At 40.4% G+C, this 22,246-nt stretch overlaps 1 pseudogene; it reads right to left on the reverse strand.

The window, feature by feature from the left end:
- Positions 1-459: 459 nt before the first annotated feature.
- LOC110597008 (KH domain-containing RNA-binding protein QKI pseudogene) lies at positions 460-11,294 on the reverse strand (annotated as a pseudogene).
- Between the last annotated feature and the right edge of the window lie 10,952 nt (positions 11,295-22,246).

Here is a 22,246-nt window from a genome sequence, read left to right on the forward strand (position 1 = left end):
AAATGTATTTTTTAAAATGCCTTCTGCCCTTAGAGGGCACTATAGTGACTGAACAGTACATGAAATTGTAATACTTTTCAAATCACTTCACCAATGACTTGCCTGACCGAGTTCATGAATGTTGGATCAGCACACAGTTTATTCAGAGAGAGTATGATTTTCTATGAGAATAAAAGTTTTCTAGAAGTGTTTCACCGTAACTCTCTCTGTCACTGTGTATTCAAGGGCCATATGTCTCCCATGGAAGCCTTCTTACCATTCTCTTGGTGTAGACATTGAAAGATGATCAGTGCTTGGAATGATTTGGTCCCTAATACTTTACTATTATTAAGTACAGTTTCTAGAACCACTTTCATCTACACAGGGGTGGAGTTGGTGGACAAAAAGCTGAGCTGGAAGACAATGTTTTATTTGTATTTTATTTGCCTAGATGGTAAGACAAATGAACAAACAAGTCTCTCATCTTGCTGCATTTACCACGGGCAAGCAAAGGCAATTGTCACTTAAGTGATAAGCAGGCAGGATGGTCAAGTCATTATTGGGCAAAGAGTTCAGAGACAGAAATTCATAGGTTAATTGCCTATGAACTCCACCTTCGGTCACAACCCTTTGGAAATGATGGAGACACATATTGTGCCTTCAAACCTTAGTAGACACTGCATCTCACACAACATTTGGTTCAATAGGGCACTCAAGGACTGAAGTGGCTGGTGCAAACGTGTAAGGTATTTGTAGGGTTTGTAGATCTACCCAGCCTCTGGCCCTGGAGGGAGGATCACAGTAGTAGTGCCAGGAGTTTCTTTTGGCATGACAGAGGTCTGTATTTGTCTGATAAAAGGCCTTATGGTAGCGTCAGCTGGAGAAGAGTACTCAGGGTCACTGGTGAGAGAAAATGTGCAGCTCCAGTTATGACCCTTGGAGCAGCCAGGGTTGTTGCCACAAGAGAAAACGCAAGGGCTGGTGATTTAAAGTTGGCACCTCTGCAGGTGTCATTCAGAATCAGAAGCTCATAACTGATGTCTTTAGTTTTACTTTGCTCTATTCTGAGCATCTTCTACATTGATTAGTACATCTGAATATTCATGTATATGCCCCCAATTCAGTTTGTTCTATTTCCTCCTCGTTCGATTTATCTTTTACTGACCCATTGCCTCAGGTTATTGTTTTACATAGATTTTCTGTCCCAAGCTCTTTAGCTGTAAATCCTCTGGGGCCAAAGTTCCAACCAAGAAAATTAAAATCTAGATATTTAAATTTTTTGATAATTTTTACACAAATCGAGCACATTTTTTTCATTTCTCTGGTTGTACATGATGCAGAGTCACTCCATTTGTTAAATCATACCATACAGAGGGTAGTAATGCCTTTCTCATTCCACCATCTCACCCCTACACACACTCCCCTCAACCTGCTCTCCTCTGCTCAATCTGAAATTTCTCCTTCTTTCCTTGAGTTTCCCCCAGAATATTATGGACCTGATCCACTTATCAGAGAATATATTTGGAACTTATTTTTTTTCATGATAGTCTCCAACTCTGTCCATTTACCTGGCAATGCTACAATTTCATTCTTCTTTAAGGCTCAGTAATATTCCACTCTGCATATGTACCAGTTTGTTTATACATTAAACTGTTGAAGGGCATCTAGGTTGTTTCCATGAATTACATACTGTGAATTTAGCTGCTATGATCACTGATGTCACTGCATTACTATGGTGTGCTGATTTTAAGTCTTTTGCATATACACTTAGGAGTGGGAAAGCTGGGTCAAATGATGGTTTCTTCAAATTTTTCTAAGGAATCTCCAATCCACTTTCCAAAGTGGTCACACCATTTTTTTAGTGGCAAAAATCTGAATATTCTTTTACAGACACATTCAGTTTCTGTCATAACTGACGAATAGATCCCAAATAATAAGGCAATTTTGAACTCTTTTTTTTTTTGTTGTACTGCCATTTAATGTGTGTACATGTCTTTAGATACTCTGATAATTTCTTCCTCTGTCAACTGCTAGAATTGGCTGGAGATCCTGCAGAATTTGGACAGGCTGCTCAAGAGCATCTTGTCCTTCACCAACTGCATCTGGTTATCTGGGATTGCCACTTCCCCTGACCATATTCCAGACTCCACAGATCACTTAACCCAATGCAATGACACCAGCACCAGACAGGAGGAATGGGCAGGGGCAACCCCTGGGCACTGTCTGCTGAGGACTCAGTGTACCTCTCTGCACTGGCCCCTGCTCTGGGTCCAGAGCTGAGCCCCTTGGAGGCTTGTCTATGAACTACAGTGAAAGTTGAGGAATGTGTATATATTACACTATAAGGAGATATAGTGACACATGCCACAGTGGTTCTGGTGGCCCAGCTATATGGACAATCTTATGCCCTAGATGTATGCTAATAGAGGAATTGGTGATAGGAGACAAAATATGCCTTTTAGGGAAAGCTCCACAGAACAATTTTAATGTAGACCATGGAAGTTTTGGAACAGTCATGTCACGTGATGTAGAGAATGACACACCTTTTGAATTACAGCTCATGCTGCAATGCCTGGTAGGTACAAAACAACACCAGTCATCACTTGAACATGAGGCCATAACTGTGTGACTTGCCGGTCAAGGAGGCTCAGCATAGTGGATAATTTGCATCTGGGAAGGAGTAAGAGCAGGGATTGCTCCCAGTACTCTGCATGGGCACATGGTAAAGGCCCCATATCTCCCAAGTTTCCAGGACCAGACATTCTCCCAGGAGTCCCATGTATGTCCCATGGGTGGAGATGAGGCTTTGGGCACAAGGTGAGCGTGACACTACTGCTACCTGAGGGCTACAGTTCAACAATGTCTAATAATAATACAGTGAAACCTGATTATGCAACATCTTCTAACCACATTAAAATTAAAAAGGCATGCATAATTATTTTAATAATGTTATATAATCCACTATATAAAAGAAGTATCATTTCCACAAAGATTGAATGAACATTATTTACGATATAATTTACATTCTTTTTCTCATGTCGTTTCTTTGAAATATGTTACATGTTAATTTGGACAGTGAAATTTTCTCAGAAACATCTGATTTGTTTTCTATTTTCTCATTTATATTTGTTAAGGTAGATTTACTTAACAAAATAACCAAAGCATGATGCGTAATTTTCTAACCACTGAGTTGTTAATAGAAATGACATTTACCCTTTGATATTTACAAGCACATAATATAAATATGATTCATGATTTTTAGAATAAATTCAACTTTGAAAGAAAATGATGTTTGTTTCAAAACTACAGTTTGACCAACTATTATGAAAGTCCATAATTTAAGTAATATAATAACACAACATTCCTGAATCTACATTGTATAATTTCTTAAGATTTATTTTTTCTTTTTAGATATACATGACAGTAGAGTTGTCTGGGATATATATATATGAATGGAATATAATTCACCATTCTTGTCATTATACATGATGCAGAGTTACACTAGTTGTGTATTCATATATAAGAAATAAAAGTTATATAAATAATCTAATTTGGGGTTATAAAAAAGCAGTATTTTTACTGTTCACTGTTACAAGCTTCTGTCATTGTTATGTTTGTGTTCATAGAAATGCAATGTTGATTTTAATTGACGTTTTTGATCATCAAGCTTTTAGAGTAAAAAAAAAACTAACTCTGTGTTTGCAATGTCAAAAAAAGCATGAAGATATTTTGGTGCCAGGTCATATTCAACAAAGAGTGACCTGAGAAGGAAATGACCCTGATGATGAGGTGAATCTTAATTCAATTGGTGTATCTCAGATGGCTTCCATCCCTAGACACAAATATGTTTTCCCATTCAAGTCATGAACACAATGCCCATGCTTTCATGAAGAGAGATTATTCATGTGGTAATGAAGACAGATTTCCACTCACAGAGGTGACCTGCCTACAGCCAGGTGGCAACAGCCAAATCAATCCCTGAATTCTAATATGAGGTTATTTCCTATGGGAAGCAGCCAGGTACCTCATAGCAGATTGATGACACTAGACCTTTCATCATGGCAGATTGACATTAGTTCTCCGTGAAACATGCATTTACCCTTGAGGGAGCTTGTTTTCCTTTCCTGCAGTGCTTCTGCCAAAACTCTTATCCATGGACTTAGTGAACACCTTAACCACCATCGTGGTATTCAACATGGGGCTTCTGAGCACAATGCTTATGTCAAGCCAATAAAGGGGAGCAATCAAGCCATATTCCTGCCATTATTGCTCTTACATTTCCCCAACATCCTAAAATATCAGGTCTGACAAAAAGGTTTACTGGCTTCTGAGGAGTCAAAGATCAATTTTGGTGACTGGTTTCACCCATATTCAAAACATGATGATGTTTGTGGCATAGGCAGGATTTCTGGAGCTGGAATGAGGGCCTGGGACTGGAAGTGACTCCATACACTAGTGATCCACTAGCACAATGTTTACTTCCCATTTCAGTAATTCAACGCTATATTGGTCTAGTGCAGAGGACTTAGCTCCACACATGATACAAGAATGACTGCTCTAACCTGGGTCCAAGCCTCCCTTTTGCTACTCATGACAAGGAATCATTAGACAAAGTTGGGGCTATTGGGACATGATTGGTTTGATAATCAGGGGAATTAGGTTGCCACTGCTGACTCAAAATAAAGAGGCAATGCATGGAAAGAAGCATGTTCTCTATTTCTTCATTAGAATGCAGTTAAGGTCAGAAAACCAACACAATCCACTTCAGCAGGGCTATTGGTGCACATATGTTGTCTGCAGTGATGATTTGGGCCATTCTACCTGGCACTACTAACTAGAGACCAACACTAGCCAAAGCACTTTTTGGTGGTCAAGAAACTTAGAAATGGGGAGTGAAAAAAATATCAATGATGAACACAGGAATTAGAATTCTATGAGAAAATATTTATTTTAATGTGAATGTGTTTGAATATGATTTCCTTTCTCTGTCTGATCCTAGTGTCATCTAACATAGGTGTGTAGAAAATAGGTAACTCTAGCCGAGCATGGTGACACATGCCTGTATTTCCAGCTGCTCAGGAGACTGAGTCAAGAGAATCATGAGATCAAAGCCAGCATGAACAAAAAGCAAGGCACTAAGCTATTCAGTGAGACTACAAAGCAATCTGTTCAACCTGCAGAGCCCTTGGAGCAGGTAAGGAGTCTTGGGGGAACATGAAAGTCTGAGTTGAAGCTGGGAATGGGTGGTAGAAGAGGGCAGCAGATGTAGCAAAAGTGGTAAGAAAGGATCAGCCTGAGACAGTGGCCTAAAGTGCTGATTTTTGTCCATTGTGGGTTTGTTTGAATTAATTTTCAACATTCTATTGAAGTATTGTTTATCTTGGTTCCTCAATCTTTGTGCACTAAGGATAGTGCCTCACTCACTCTCCCTAGTCCATTATTAGTATCTCCCATTTGCACAGGGTTCAGCCATTTTACTCCTCCTTCGCCCTGTGTCCTCCTGGCTGTACTCTACACCCTTATGGTTTGGCTGAACCACTGAAGGTGGGAATCAGGGATCCAGTCATCAGACCCTTAGCCTAGGATTCTAAACCAGGGCTGAATTTGAGGTTTCCTTCCTCCCCAGAGATGTAGATGCTTAATCATGTCTTGTATTTTGTGACAAAAAAGGGAGGTGCTAGGGTGTGTGCCCAGTGATTGGCCCATCATAAGCACATTTACCACAGAGCTACATCTGCAGCTCTGTTTTATGATGGTCTAAGAGAAAGGGTGTTCTGCAAAGCCCTCTCCTGAGAATAAAGTATGGATTTCACTTGATCTCTCCCAAGCATGTGCCCTCACTGCCTTGTTTATTAACATTTCCTGCATACTAGGCCTGGAGACAACAGAGAGGACTGGCCTGCACCAAGGGACCTGTCTAGTCATGAGGATCAGATTTGTGGTCTTTTCTAGAAGCCATAGAGTTAGAGAAGAGGTGCTCCCTCTGTGGGTTGATGTCCAATCTGGTCTCACTCTACAGATGAATGGGTGCTGGCTACTGATACTACAGCCCAGCGGAGACACTAGAGTTCCATGGAGAGTTAAACGGGTGGGCACCAAGGGAAGCAGGGAGCTTCTGGGATAAAGCAGGTGGAACACCTAGGTCTGGTTCCCGAGACTATGTTTTGCTGTCTGGGTGCAGGCTCTGGGGGATTTAAGTCCAAGTCAAACTTGTGTTTCTGAAAAACCAGCTCAGGTCTGGAGTCTTTGTGAGGCCAGAATTGAGTCCAGGGACAGAGACAGAAGACAGAGATGGGGCAGCAGCGGGGGATCTGGAAGGTGGTTAACTGGGACCACAGACTGCTCCTAGGCATGGGGAGAATGCATCGGTCAACAAGCTAAAATTGCTATGAAATTGATGAATGAATTCAGAGCAATGATACCTGGGAGGAATGTGCACTTTCATGGACCATTTATAAGGGTTTCAATGTAAAACAAATTCAGGAATAGGCAGCAAGACATGACAGAAACTGGGCTTATCTAAAGTGTGTAATTACATTTCTCAAAATTTTTCTGAAGGTGGAAAATAAAGGCATAACCAAAGATTTATAAACAAGGCCGTCTATCTAGCTCAATGTTATTGATGATGGGAAAAATTGGAGATAACCCAAATAACCATGAGAAAAGGTGTGACATAGTAGTGTCGCACATCATAATAAAGCATCTTTCACAAACTTCAAAACTATATTTGAAAGATTGAAACTGGAAACAAGTTACTGCTTAATAATGTTATTTTAATAATATCATGAGAAAGGAATCAATTTCATAAAAAACTGTTTCTGAAACATCTTTAGTAATAAGAAAACTCATTTTTAAATGATAATTTGGTAATTTATAGAATGTTACATATGATGTTCTTAATATATGTGTGCATTTTGAAAAGCCAGTCTTTTAAATTTGAAAAAGTTTTTTAAATTTTTTTTTTAATTTTCATAGTTTGTCTCCAGCTGGTGTAGTTTCACTTCATTTAAATTTTAGTTTTTAGTTTTCTGATGTTATGAAAATGTTATCAAAGAGAAGTATTTCATTTTTTCTAAGATAATTCTAATAAAATTGTAACAGTTTTTGTAAATATATTAGTACTTTCCTAAAAAAAAAAAAGTAGGGACTGGATTGTGGCTCAGTGGTAGAGCACTTGCCTCCCACATGTGAGTCACTGGGCGCAATCCTCAGAACCACATAAAAATAAATAAATAAATAAAATGAAGGTATATGTGCATGTAAAACTCAAAAATATATAAGAAGAAAAGAAAGAAGTATATTATATACAGAAGTATAAAAATAAACAGCAGATATTTTCTGTTACCCTCTCTCTTCTAACATTTTTCCCTGAAAACCTATTCCACTTTCCATGGACACTGTCTTGTTCTGTATAGTTCAACTTTTTCACTGTAAGTGCATTCTTGAAAACACATACACACACACACACACACACACACACACACACACACACACACATGCTCAGCGAAGAGAGTTGGTGTTGATATTTTATTTCTTTAAAATAAAGTCATACTCTTTATATTACCTTGAAGTTAGCTTTCTAAGCTATCTATGATTTATTTTTCTAGGTAAGTTCCTATATATCTATGGTATTCATATATCTAGAGAAAGTTTAAGTGTACCAAGAATTTTGTAATAATTCCCCTTTTAAAGATCACGTAGATTGTTTCTACTAGAAAATAGGAAGTGATGATGCATTGAAAATTTGGGGTTTGAGGGTGAGCTTAGTGTACTTCTGTATTTCTAAAGATTAAATGCCTGAAAGTGGAAATTCTGAATCTCAGAAGAACTCTTGAAATTGTTCAGGTAGTTCCAAACTACTTCCGAAAGACTGTTCACTACAGTGAATTAGAGTGCCCTTTCTCCTACCTCCTTGCCAATAATGTGATATTATGGATCTTTCTTTACTTTACCCTTGTGTAGAGAATAAAGGGAATGTGTTTGATTTATTATTTATTTGCATTATTGGTTAAATGTTTATCTTTTTTTATTTTTTACTTAGTGTATTCCTCCTGTGAATTAAGAAGTCATAAAGTTGCCTTCTTTTTTACTCCATTGCTTGTATCTGCTTATATTATCTATAGAAACTTAACCTTTTTATAGAAAATGTGTTCTAAATATTTTTCCCTTGGTCTATTTTAAAACTTTGGTTTATGAGGTCTTCCACCATAAAGTGGTTGTTAATCTTATTGTGTCACATTGGTTTAGCATTATGTTGATGGTTTCTGTGATCCATATCAAATTTAGGAAGGTGATTTTTATTTGGATGTGATAAAATCACTCTTCTATTTTGATCTATTACTTTTGTTGTTTTGGTGCATGTGTGTTTAACTTTATCTGGAGTTCATGCTATAGGCATATAACTTTGTTTATTTGCTAAATGGAAAGACATCTGTGAATATAAATGAGACTTTTATCAAATGATAAATAATGACTTATCACATCTTTTATGTGCTTCTCTTGAAGTATTGATTTATTCCTGTATCCTTCTATTTTGTTTTGATTATTTTAGCTTTATAATATGTTTTTGTATTTTCTAGGGGAAACAACCCATCATAATTACTGTTTTGCAAAATATCCATACATACTCTCCATCTTTCTTCCTGTTGAACTATGGAGTCAATTCACTAGTTCTCAAAAATCATTCTTTTGGTGTTATGTTTGTAATTTCTAGGAATATATGGTTAACTTGAGGTGAACTGATACCTTTATAAAGCTCAGCACTTTCATCCAGAAACATGACACGCTTTCCATTCACTTACTTTTATGTTCACTAATCAAGTAGTCTTGTATTTAATTCATTGAAAATCTAGAGTTATTAATTTATTAATCTTAGTTATTTATTTGAAAGATAGGTTCGGAAGTCAAATATATTTTTTTAATTAAAAATTTCCTCAAATTTTATATTCTAAAGTGTTACTGCTTATGCAGCAAAGAAACCTGATGATTTTTACATTTAACTCTTATGTTCAGCCACTTTAAATCTTGTATGGATTCTAACAGTTCAAATAATTATCTTAAGTACGTTTGTTTGCTTTTTAGCAGACAAGCACATCATTTTCAGAAAACATTTTCACTTTCTTTTCTTAATACTTATAACTTTTCCCTCTTCATCTCATTACATTTTGTAGAATCCCTTGAATATTGAAAGTTGTGGGTGAGGGGCTGGGCTTTGGCTCCGGGGTAGAGTGCTTGTCTAGAATGCACAATCCACTGGGTTTGATTCTCAGCACCACATAAATGTAAAATAAAGAAATCATGTCCACCTAAACCTTTAGAATAAACATTGAATTTTTTTTAAAAAAGAAAAGTTTGAGTGAGCAACTTTTCTAGTTTCTGACACAAATGTCTTTTTTTTTTTCTCATTACGTATGAATGTTGTAAGTTTTGGAAGACATTATTTAATAAATTGAGAAAATTTTCTTGAATAAGTTTTTGCAAGGATAAATGTTTCCTTTTTTATTTAGAAACAAGAGTTGGATTCATATTAATATTACACTAAATTCTGAGTTTCCAAAGATAGGAGGGTATTGGGACAGTTTGAGCAAAGTCACTTACCTAGAATTGCGAGCTGGGTCTCAGCACCAAAGTATACCACAGTGATTGAGGTATGACTTGTACACAAATTCTACAATAATTTCAAAAAACCTAGGTGCATGTCTTTAATACATCCATTGTCAAATAGTCCTGATGGTAAGTTTAAAATCATGGTGATCCCAATGCAATTCATAATCTTCCAATGTACTTTATTTTTAAAGATAAAATCACATTTGGCAAAGACACCATCAATTCTTAGAGTATAACTTCTGTAATTTTCTTTTTATTTTTCTTTTGACAATTTTAATGTGTTGTGGTATAAGGTCTAGGAGACACAAGGTGATTCAAACAGGGAAAGCATTCTAAGATGACTCCAGGCCACTGACTTGGAGACAAATTGCTGAAATGAGGACATTGCAGGGGATCAGATTTTCAAGGAAATGTATTTAGTTGAAAGCTGTTGAGTTCAAGGTGCTGCCAGACATTCAAGCAATGATAGGTTCAGAAATCAAAATAAATGTAGATCTGGATTTGAGAAGAAATTTCAGAGTAAGAAATAGAGATCTGAGACCTCTGGGCAATTGTGGAGTGCATCATAAGAGTCAAATCAAAGACAGTGAGAACAGAGGAAAACCACATGGTCGTGGTTTAGGCTCATCAGCTATGCATGGGTCAGAAAGAAAAGAAAGCTATAAAAACAAGAGAGTGGACCATCTCCATAACCAAGGAGAAAGGAATGTCCAGAAAAAGGGAACTCCTACAGAGACCCCAGGTTACTGGGAAAGACCTACAGATTTAGACAATGGCCTTTTAGACCAAGACTTGAGAAGTTTCAGGAAAATATGAGGGTGAGAGCCAAGGGAATCCACCCATATTCTAGAATGCAAAACAGTTCCTGGTGTATCTGCGTGTTTCATAGACATTTTGGATTGATTAATAGACGGACGGATGGATGGATGGATGGATGAATAGATGGATGCATGGATTAATAAATGGAAGTATGAATGAATACAAAGAGTGGTCTGAGAGATCAGGGAAGGTTTCATGAATGTGGCAGGACTGCACTATGTCTCCACGGAGAGAAATGCAAGTAGAAGAGTCTCCATATGGAAGTTCGTTAAGTCAGGCATGACCCAGTGTTTGTGGGTTCAGCAAAAAAACTTTCAAGATTGGAGTACTGGGTATTTGTCTAAAGGAGATTAAGAAGTTCTAAAATGAGGCCAGGAAAGGTTGAACAGGTCCAAGACACATCAGGACTCTCTCACACATCACATAGCCACTTCAGAATATACTCCACTATAGGATTTTTGGCAGGAACTATGCTTACCTTTTCTGTCAGTACTGAGAAACTCAGAGATAGGGGACACACATGGGGAATCTCCAAAGCCATGTGCAAAGCATGCCTGGGAAAGGGAGATAAGTGTCTGGAGAACAGTCAACAACCTGCAGTATGCCAAGGACACAACCCTTCCCATCACACCCAATAGTTCCCACTCTTGCCTAACCCCCAGGGGGCAGACCCCAGGTGTTGATGCTGTGGGATTTAGTCCAAGCCTAAATCACTGTGGTATGTCTTTGGTAGTGAGACCCTGCTCACTGTTAAAGGTAAGTGGCACTTCTGACTTTTCTCACTCTGTCATATACCCCTCCTGTCTTGGGAAAGTCTATTTTCTCTTCTTAAGGGCTTCTTACCTTCTTCCCGACCCTGTCTTAAGGAAAGACCACTTACCTTTCTCCATGGGGTATAGGGGAGGTTGGTGGTCATGTGGTAGCCAGCAGAAAGGATTGATCAATAGAAAAATCTACCTTCAGATTTCAACAATTTGATATGGCCTTGTCCTGGAAGCTTGGGCTGAAGACAGGGAGAAGGGTCTGTTTTCCTCCTCTGAGGCTGTAGACCATGTGGGGACCAGAGTTCAGGTCTAATTAGGGAGCACTAGGCCATAGTGAGAGTTCACAAGACCTCAGAATCTAGGCTGAGGGCTGAATGTTAATCAAGTTTTGGAAGGCTTCACATAATACTCAGTGACGAGGCTGCAGTAGAATCCCTAGCCCCTGGGCACTCAAAAGGTTATCCCAAATAGACACGAACACAAGACAGATAGAGAGAGATCTGGCTCACTCTACAGTGCACCTATCTGGTCCACTAATGGGCCATATGGGCAGAGGGATTCAGAGCCAGATCAGACTAAGCAAGATGACCAGAGTCCAGCCCTGGAAGGGTGGTCCTCAGAAAGAAGCAAAGACTCCTCTGTCCTTTGAGCCCCTTTGCCACAGGGAATGACACCTTGATTATTCTTGCATCAGACTCCTGCCTTCCTCAAAGCACAAGTTAAATTCAGGAGATGATAAATGAGAAAGCAATTGGAAGTCTCAGAGATCTATTTGGCTGCTAGGTGAATTCAAGGGTCATCAGGGACTGTGAGGGAAAGTGAGGGCTTCTGTGCCCCCATAGTCTGGGGCAAGAAGTGGTCCCAAGAACACAGCAGAGGCAATGGACTTATAATGAGGAGATGTCAGACTTGAAGGAGCCTCCTCTTGTCTAGGTATAGCACAACTCCTTGCCAAAGAGCTGAGAGGAACAGGCTGGAGCAGAACCTGATGCAGTGGAGGACAAGAATTTCAGGAACCCTGTGAACTGAGTACAGGCTCAAGACTTCCCCACACCCACCAGAACCATCCTTCCATGCTGGATGGACGAAGTTTACAGAGGAGGTTCTGGGCACTAGAAGGAAAAAGAGGTGGAAATATGGACTGTGGAGAGGGCTCTAGGAGTCAGGGCCAAATTCCAAACTCAGACTTCAGACCAGAGAAGAGGGTGCACAACATACTCTTTTGATATCTGGTAAACTAAAGTTACAAAGGGGAGGGACACAGACTATCTGGGAGAGATAACTTGGAAATGGCTGTCTGTTCTCCAGGTGGCTTAAGTTCACAAGAAAGGAAAGAAGAGGGAAGGAGATTCCCTGAAGGCAGAAGAAAACCACAATGAAAATGGTTACAGAAACTTTGGGGGTTATTCCCAACAGCCTGGCTGTCCTCTGCTCACCCATATCACTTCTCTATCCACACAGGTCTTCACAAATCTTCCCCCTTGATCACTATATTTCCATCCTTCTCTGAAGAACCACAGACCAACAAGGCCACACTGGTGTGTCTGATCAATGACTTCTACCTGGTGCTGTGACTGTGGCCTGGAAGCAAGATAGTACCACAATCACCCGGGGTGTGTGGACTACCCAGCCCTCTAAATGGACCAGCAACAAGTACATGGCCAGCAGCTACCTGACTGTTACACCTGACAAGTGAAAATATCACAAAAACTTTAGCTGCCAGGTCACACATAAAGGAAACATTGTGGATAAGAGTGTGTCCCCTGTAGGATGTTCTTAACCTCTTTCACACACCCCACTCTAATTATCCTGGAAGTGAAGGACCCTGGTGAGGGACTCCTCATTTCCCTAGTCTTCCCACTAAGCCTTTTTCTCTGAACCCACTGACTGCTCAATAAAATATCCCATTGTGAATCATAAAACTTGTTCTGTCTCATTTGTTCTTATCTTTAGTTGCAGTGGTCTCAGAGTTCTCAGTGTAGTGTGAAGGGAATCCTGGCACCCAGTAGGAAAATTAGGGTCTTTGGATCATCTCTTGGGGAATAACCCCAGGAGGTACCTTCTTCAATCATATACCAATTTCCCCAACTCTCTACTGTATTCTTGAGCCCCCAACACCTAAGTTCACACCATGTATATCTCACATGTTCCTCATTCCTAAATCTCATCAATAAAGACCTAATAATCATGTATCATTTCATATTTTTAATATGACACTGGTAACTCATTGTGTCTCTAAGCAGAAAGGTCACTGCTCAGAGGCCTGGATCTCCTGAACCCTGGGGCTTGGGGCCTTCCTTATTCATGCATCAGACTCCTGCCTCCTTCAAATGAAATGCATGTGTGCTAAACTCAGGAGATGAGATATGAGAAAGCAAATGGAAGTTTCAGAGAACAAGATGGCTGCTAGTTGAAATCAAGGGTCATCAAGGACTGGGCTGTAGTTCAGGGTCAGAGTACTTGCCTTGCATGCATGAAGCACTAGATTTAATCTTCAGCACCATATAAATATCAACATGTAAAATAAAGGCATGCTGTACATCTACAACTGCATTGTATTTAGAGAGTCACAGAGGCTGTGAGGGTGGGTAAGGGCTGCTGTGCCTCACAGTTTGGGGGTGAGGGGCACTCCCAAGGACACAGCAGAGCCAAAGGCTAATGAGATGCCATCTCCTGCTCATTCGATCCACCAAACCCACCATAGACTTGGTGAGTTCCCTATGATTGATGAGACTGTAAGCAGAAATTTTATCCCTGCAGAATGGCTTTGCCTACCTGGAAGGGACAGAGGCCTGTTAGAAGAATGGCATTGGCCATAATGAGGAATTAGGGAGAATTAAAGGGACTCCTGATGCTCATCTACAAGCTAGAGGTAGAAACATGAAGATAAAGAAGAACCTTGAGCCAAAGTCATAAACTTTCCATATCCTCTGAGAAACCATATTGGGAGACTATTAACCAAGTGAGTTCTCCATAGTTTGTCATCACCAGGAATCCCATGGAAAGATTTGGAAAATGAAATCTACATGTGCATTCCTAAGGCCTTCACATTGCATGTTAACTAAGTAAAGTAGGAAAAACAGCTGATATAATGAAACAGTATTTTCCACACTATGTTCACCTGCTTCTTCACTCTTGGGAGTCCTATAATACTCTCAAAAAGACTCATATTTCATGGAGATAGTTAGGGGAACATAGGGTAAAGCAAAAGCATAGAGGAATGATCACTGTGTGATCCAATGAATGTGAAATCAAGATTAAGTTTGACAATATTATGGTGTTGGAAAGAAACCCTGAAAGTTTGGACCACAAGCTTCCAGGATGAAGGTTTATGGATGGTTGATGGCTAGAATTGTGTGATGGTCAGCCTGTTAAAGAAGGAAATTGAAACAGTTGGAAAAGATATGGAAGAAATTAGACAAGTGAGAAAAGTCACCAAACTGGGCACAGAACCAGCATTCATTGATTGTTCCTAGGAAGATGTGTCAGAGATCATTTAAAGACAAGAACTGAGTAAAGTTAGAGTAAATCAAGGGAGGATGAATACATCAAAATAGCTACAAGTGAAGTCTAGTTTAAACGGGGACTCAGAGCTCCCAGATTCTCCATCCCACAAGATCCACACCCTTCCTCTCTCATATGGCTCAATCATGTGAACCTCCAGCCCAAAGTCAGAGAAACACTCTCAGGGGCCATGAAAATAGGTTAGATAACCTAAATATACATCCCTGCTGTCTCTATTAGTCTTCGTGCCCAAAGTGCTCACAGACCCCCCTTTCTGAGAGTCCACCTCATCAAGAACCTGACAAATGTCCTCACCAGAGCTGCCAAAACAAAGACAGCAGTTGCAAAGACAGGAAGTTCTGGTGTCACAATGGGACAGAAAAGAAGTCCTCCTTGACCTTGATTATAGACACACCTGATCACAAACCTCATCTTTAATATGCGTCAGCACTAAACTTACTCCAAGGTATGGATATAGAAGCTGAGACTATCCAATACCATATCAATGCTCTCAGTGGATATAATGCAAGGGTTCAACCCATCCCAAAAATCTGCCCCAAAAATAATCTCCTCTTCATTTTAAAAATTGGTGTTTATGGTGAGAATTTTCAACACAAAGAGAAAACAGGAATAAGAATGACCCCCATGGTCTCATCAAACCACCTATCAAAATGATCAATTCACAGATGATTTTGATCCACCCACAACAGAATAATATCATGCTTACATGATATTTTGACATAAATGCCAGACATCTTGTCTTTTCATCTGCAAATACTCCGCTTCTGTTCTGGAAAGTTCAGACATAACTAAAATATATTTATCCAACCTAAGCTGAAATTATCAGTGATATGTGAATACCAAAAGACAGTGAGGGACTCATAAAATCCCTCCCAAATGTCAGATGTATTTACTTTGTTCTGAGTATAGTGCTGTGGTTATTTGTGGTTGTTTTCTGTGTGTAAGAAGCTGAAACAAGAGTTGAAATGGTACTTTCTGCATGTGTTCTTGACCTCTCATCATCTGGCATGGTTCGACATTCCTCTGGTGACTCCAGGCTAGGCAGAAGGTAAGAGGAGCTGAGCTCTTGGTCCTGGTACTTTCCCCAATTGCCACCCAGCCCATGGTATTCAGGAGTTGTCACTGAGTACTTCTGTTTCTTTCTTTTCCAAAAAGTGGTTCTTCCATGGAGAACATGAAAAGGTCTAGTTGACATTTTGGTGAGATGTTGGGATGGTGGCTCCTGAGAAAAACCTCATGTACTGATCATCTTTCAGCAAGAGTAACTTCCCTTCATGCAGGTTGCCCAGTTCTATCAGCGGCTGCTGCCAGCAGAGATGCAGCTGGTTGGGGGAGGGTCAGGTCAACACAGAAAGAGATTTTTTGCACAAGTCTGTGTCACAGTGTTTGGCAGAGGGGCCAAATTGACCATCTTAGGTTACTTTTTGTTCTCTTCCTCACCTTTGTTTGAAGAAAATTTTCTGCTTTTTTGCTCTTTTTCTGTGTCCTGTTTCTGTTCTGGGACAAGCAGTCTCCATTGATTTTATTTCTGGGACACTGAACTCTTCCCTTTCTGTTCAGATGCTTTTGATTAACTCAGTGATTTGTAGGCAACTGTTTAACCTCTGACTCCAGAGGAAGAAGACTGAACAGAATGAACTACTAAGATTTCATTGTCTGTCTGCCTGTCTGTCTGTCTTGGAATGCTGGTCCATAAGAAGTACTATGAACTGTTCTCCCTTGTTAGTCACTTTTCTAATTTGTTTGTGAGGGGTTAATTTGAGGCCCTCTCTAAGGGGAAGAGGAAATAAAAAACAAAGGGTGGACATAAAAACACTTAGCACATCAAGGAGTAACAGTGGGGAACAACATTTCATAACTCAGTCCAGACATCCTGGACTGTAACCCAGGATCACAGGTCACAAAAAGGATGAGAAGTACAAGGAAAGCCAAGTCTTCAAGTTTGGCCAGGGTCAGAGCCCAGACAGACATTGGGTTTCAGGAAACTTAGGAGAAAGAGAAGAAGAGAGGCTCTGGATAACAGATAAGCAAGAGAAGAGTGACTGAAGATGAGAGTGGTGGTGGTGGGTCTCCATAGGTCACATGCTGCAGAAGCACAGGCTCCTGAGTTTCCACATGAACAGGTCTCAATACAGGAAACCTACAGATATGACCAGTAAGCAAGGCATTCTGGTCTGACTCTGCACAAAGAGAGGGGCCAAGCCAGACAGACAGACAGACTTAAAGAAACAAAGTTTCTTAGCCATGGTAGAGACTCAACAAGACATAAATTGTGGTGAAAATGGGCTCCTTAGAAAAAAACTGGACCTCAAAGCCAAGAAGTCAGGTCATAATTGACCCACAATGAAAAACACTGGGGTCCTGGAGAGCTCAGAGGACAGACAAAGACTACGGGTAGACCATAAAGCTGTCAGAAAGAGGCAGGCAGGAAGGCAAGGGTGACATATTTGTGTGAAAGACCATGGTCTAAGAGGTGCCATGGTCTTTCACACAAATATGAATAATAATAATAAACAGGTGTTCTGGGTTTCTTTATGCCTATGAACATGGGGAAGGATTTTTAAAAGTCCCCAACACACCCTCTACATCACACATGCTCTAACACAGAGTTCATGAACAAGAGGACACTCCTCTCACACTGAGCATAGGGCCTCCAGAGAGGACACCAGAACACTGATCCCTTTAGCCTTGTCCATTTGGCAGTCAGCCTAAGGCTGGGCCCTTGCTCACCCTGTTCTCACCGTCCTCTTAGGAGCTCCCGAGCAACAAGGCCACCCTGGTGTGTCTGATCAGCAACTTCTACCCAGGTGTTGTGACCGTGGACTGGAAGAGAGATGGCGCCATGGACACCCAGGGTGTGGAGACCACTCAGCCCTTCAAACAGATCAACCATAAGTACATGGCCAGCAGCTACCTGACTGTGACAGCAGATGAGTGGATCTCATGAGACATAGACCTGCCAGGTCACTCATGAAGGGAGAACCATGGAGAAGAGTGTGTCTTTGGAACAGTGTTCCTAGGTCCCTGACCCTCATTTCACCTTGGAGCTGAAAACCCCAGGGAAGATTCTCTCTTCCGGCCCTACCATCCCAGCCCTTCTCTCTCAACCCAGAACAACCTCAATAAACATCCTCTATTTCAACTAAAAATCATGGTCTTTTTCATTTTAGCTTACACACTTCCCATCTTAATTTTGACCATCCCCTCAACGTGGTCAAAGACTTTGAGATATAAAGGCCAGGAAAGGCTCCTGATATTACCCTGGCAGATCCACAGGATTTTCTTCAGAAAAAGAATGGCCTTCAGTAGGAACACAGCCTACATATTTTCACCTATCCACCCTGTACTTGCTCCTCTTGTGCAGACTAGTTTACCTACCTACTCTCTCTGGGGATCAGTCTCTCCTGGAATCCCCAAGGCCTCCAAGAGAATGTGTGAGCTTCCTTCCCTGGAGCAGTCTGAAAATCATTCTATCCTCAAATGTCTTGCAGTCTCAGGTCTAAGCCTCTATCACTGAGGGCATCCCTTTTTTTTCTCTTTGTCTCCCTCCCTTACCTGTAATACCTTTTCTTGCTGCCTAGAACCACTTGCTCTTTCTTCTGTGTCAACCCTGCTCCTACCTCTCTGGGGATACAGCATGGGCCCCATAGCACTACTCACTCCCAGCCCCATATCACTTATTAATAGGATATTCAGTCCATTTAACTTGGTGATTCATCCTACACTCTCTTCTTGGTATCCCTTGTCTATTTGTGTCCCTCTATTTTCTGAGGAACAGAATTCAGTATTGCTTCTAATGAACACACCATAGGTACCCTAAGATTGTCATTGGGTCTAATGTGTTCAAAGTCAGTAGTCACATTCTGGGATACGTTCCACATACTTGTGTGCAAGCTGATGCACCTTTTTAACAACTTGGTGTAAGCTCCCTGCTGTTATAGAAACACATACACATAAACATATATGCCTGCTAACAAACACGCATCTTTACACACAAAATGCATATAACAAGCATAAGTCCTTTGATACACATTGTCATGTTAAGCATCTGTATGAATGGATGGGGAAGACTCTAGGTAGCAGGAGAGGCAGTAAAGCCCTCTGGTGTAATGAAATCAATTATCAAACATCATCATCAAAATCCTAGAATAATGGTCTCTGTGGTAGGCCACTCACATTCAGGAAAGGAAGGAAGTTTCTATCCATTCCAAGAGTGAGAAAGAGTTGAGGAGAAATCTTGGAAAGGGCTGTTCTCAGGGAGCATCAGGTGACTTTGGAGAACTAGGGAGATACTTGTAGGAAAGGACACTTCAGGGATTTCAAGCTGTTGGTGTGTGTCTCCTTGTGAGCTCTACAGGTTAATGGGCAACCACAAGGAAGTTCATTGAGAGCCTGGTGCTGGGATCTGATTCTGCTTACATCCTTCTCATGAGGGTTACCATGTGTGTCTCTAGGCTATAAGTGATGGTGACAATATGAACAGATGCTGACTGCTTCATGTTTGTGCAAAGGACATGTTGAAGCAAGTATAGTCATACGTGCATGTGTAAGTCAGAAGGAGGTCAAGGGGAAAGCAGAGATTTCACCCTTAGAGCTTATGAAATAAACTCTACTGTGAAGAAGGGAAATCTACCAACCACTATCCAGGAACTACCCCTGAAACTTTTAAATTAGGATCATCGATCATGAGATTTATACTGCTGTTAGAATATTGTATTATTAGAACATTATTTTTATTAGAATATTACATGATGGGTGTTTGTCCAGTATATTCCTGTGATTTAATTTTGAGTATTCTCTGAAGTTTAAGGAGAGAGCAATAAATCTTGTAAAACATGTATGTATTTGAGTTATCAAATATCTGCAAATATATATATATATATATATATATATATATATATATACATACATATATACTTATATATACACATATATACTTACCTATACAAATATTACTTACATATGTGTATATATATATATATATATATATATATATATATATATATATATTCAATATATAAAATCATCATCAAGTCAGAAATTTTAAGGTTTTCATATTGTTTTTAGAAATTACAATAAAAATTATAAGATGAGAAGAAAGTTATTCAGAAACTCATCACCTCATGTAAATGGCATTAATTTTTGACAGGTTTCTGCACTTTAAAATTTTCGTATCATAATTAAAATGCATATATATAAAAGTTTAATAAAGAAAAGAAAGAAATCCTCTCCAACCCTTGGGAGGACTCAAGATGGTTCTATTCCACAGCCTTTAAAGAGGTCATGATTCAGCTCAAGCAGAAGCACAAAATCTCACTCACCCATAGACTGAGCAGCCCCTGTAAAAGAAGGCCGAACCTATGATCTCTGATGCAGCTGCCTGGGGGTCTGGGTTATGTTGCAAAAAGTGATTCATGTACAGATCTGTGTCACAGTGTGCTGTGTTTGGCAGTGGGACCAAGGTTACCATCTTCCGTGAGTTTTCTTCTTCCTCTTTCATTTGGTGAATTCTCTATCCTTTCTACCTTTACAGAGCTGAGGTTTCAACCTGTGCAGGAATGTGTCATCTTTGCCTCTCCTCATCTGCTTACTCATTCTCTCCAGTTCATCCCCTAGTCTTAGTTATTTACTGGGGCAGGATAGAAATGACCCTTTCCTGTGTCCTGCTAGAAACTTCTTCTGTCCTAAGGGACGTTTTCAAGGGGTTTCCTTTGACTGTTTTTCAGAGTATCCACTTGCTGAATTCTCTGGACCACAGGGTTCAGAGTCACACAAGTGTCTCAGGCTAAAGCTCTAGGGTTAAGGGATCTACAAAGTGGGATGGGAAGTGCTTGCCCTCCAAGGGTCAATCTTCCATGGTCTCTGTTATGATCAACCTCAACACATTAAGGAGAGATTTAGACTGGTGACTTGGAGTAATAGAGAAGGAAATAGAAAGGAGACAAGGATGGACGAAGAACTTTCTGTGAAAAGGTAGATTCAGTTATTGTGTCCCTTCTCTGCTTCGCCCTATAAATAAGATGCCTTGGAGAGGGGTGTGTCCACTCTCCATCCTACTACTGGAGGAGATATCCAACAGAAAATTCGCATGGAAGACATTCTGATAGCTGCAAGTGATGGGGAAATGTTGGCAAAGAAAGATATTCAAGGACTTACACATCATCCAAGAACTTCAGATAGCAGTGTGACGCTTTAGAAGTCATAGCCACAAGCTATGTCACAATTCCATGGAAACCCTCAATTAACTGGACTCCTTGGGATCCAGACCCAGGGACTGTCACTTCCACATGAGGTAGGCAGCCCAGAGGGGTCCTGTGGGCAGAGGGTGCAATGAGGTTCCAGGGCAATGTGTAAGCATGAAATGGGCACTTCCTATTTTCTTCTTTTCCTAACAAGTGAATCTTCCATAGTGAAGAGAAAAACATGCTGGTGATCCTTTGATGAGGTGTTTTCTCAGGACAGATGGCACCTTCCATTAATGACACCATGTACTGGTCATTTCTCAGGGATTTCATCTTTTTCTCATGAAGATGCCAGGTCTATAAGTGGAGGCTCCAGCACAGCTGCAGCTGAGTCTAAGGAAATGGGGTAAGGCAGGAAAGGGTTTTTGCACAAGCTGTGTCATCTTCTTTTGTGTTTGGTGAAGGAACAGGCTGACAGACCTGGGTGAATGACACCTTACCCCACTTTCTTTGTTATCTCTGAGTATTGTAAGAGTTTCCTCCTGGTTGTGTTGTGTCTTATCTCAGCCTGAGGTTAAACATTATCCATGAATTTCAGCCCTGGGGCACTGAACTTTTGCTTTTCTGTTAAGACATCATAAAAACTCAGGTAATACCCACAACCCTTCAACTCTGACAATAAAGGAACGAAACTGGACAGGATAACCTTTGGATACTCAGCTGTCTTTCTTACTGTTTGTGCCATATATTTTCCCTCAGATGTGCTGTGTTGTTCTGTCTTCCATTGGCCTAAGCCCTATCTGATGAGCTGTGTGAACATGTGCACTGAGGCACTATCTTATGGGGAAGAGGGACCAGGCGCTATGAGGAGCTGAAATTAGTTGAATTAGAAAAGAAATGGAACACCTAAGGCTGGGAAATTAGAGGTCAGAATATCACGTGCCCAAGGCTGTGAGACTCATTATACAGTGGCAGACAAGATAGAAGTGATCCTTAAGCCCCCATGGATTTTTAGGTAAAGGGCCCAGAGCCACTTTGGGATGCATAAAACTTAGTCAAGAGAAAGAAAGGAGGAGAAGACTGTCTACATGATGCTGGGTAAAGATTCAATGAAGGACATGATATGGCAAAGTTAGCTCCTCAGAAGTATGAGATCTTGACTCATAGAACATACTTGCCATTGTAGAAAACCAACATATCTGCCCTGTGGACAAGGACCCTTACCTTGAGGCCATGCCAGAAAAACAAACTTTTAGGAACAAAGACACTTACCCATGGAAGAAACTCAAGAGGAGGCTCATTGGGTGAAAATGGGCTTCTTAGTAAAAACACTGGCCCTATGAGTCAAAGAATCAGGTCAGAGTTGACCCA

The sequence above is a fragment of the Ictidomys tridecemlineatus genome, chromosome 2 (assembly GCF_052094955.1).
Source record: "Ictidomys tridecemlineatus isolate mIctTri1 chromosome 2, mIctTri1.hap1, whole genome shotgun sequence".
NCBI lineage: Eukaryota > Metazoa > Chordata > Mammalia > Rodentia > Sciuridae > Ictidomys > Ictidomys tridecemlineatus.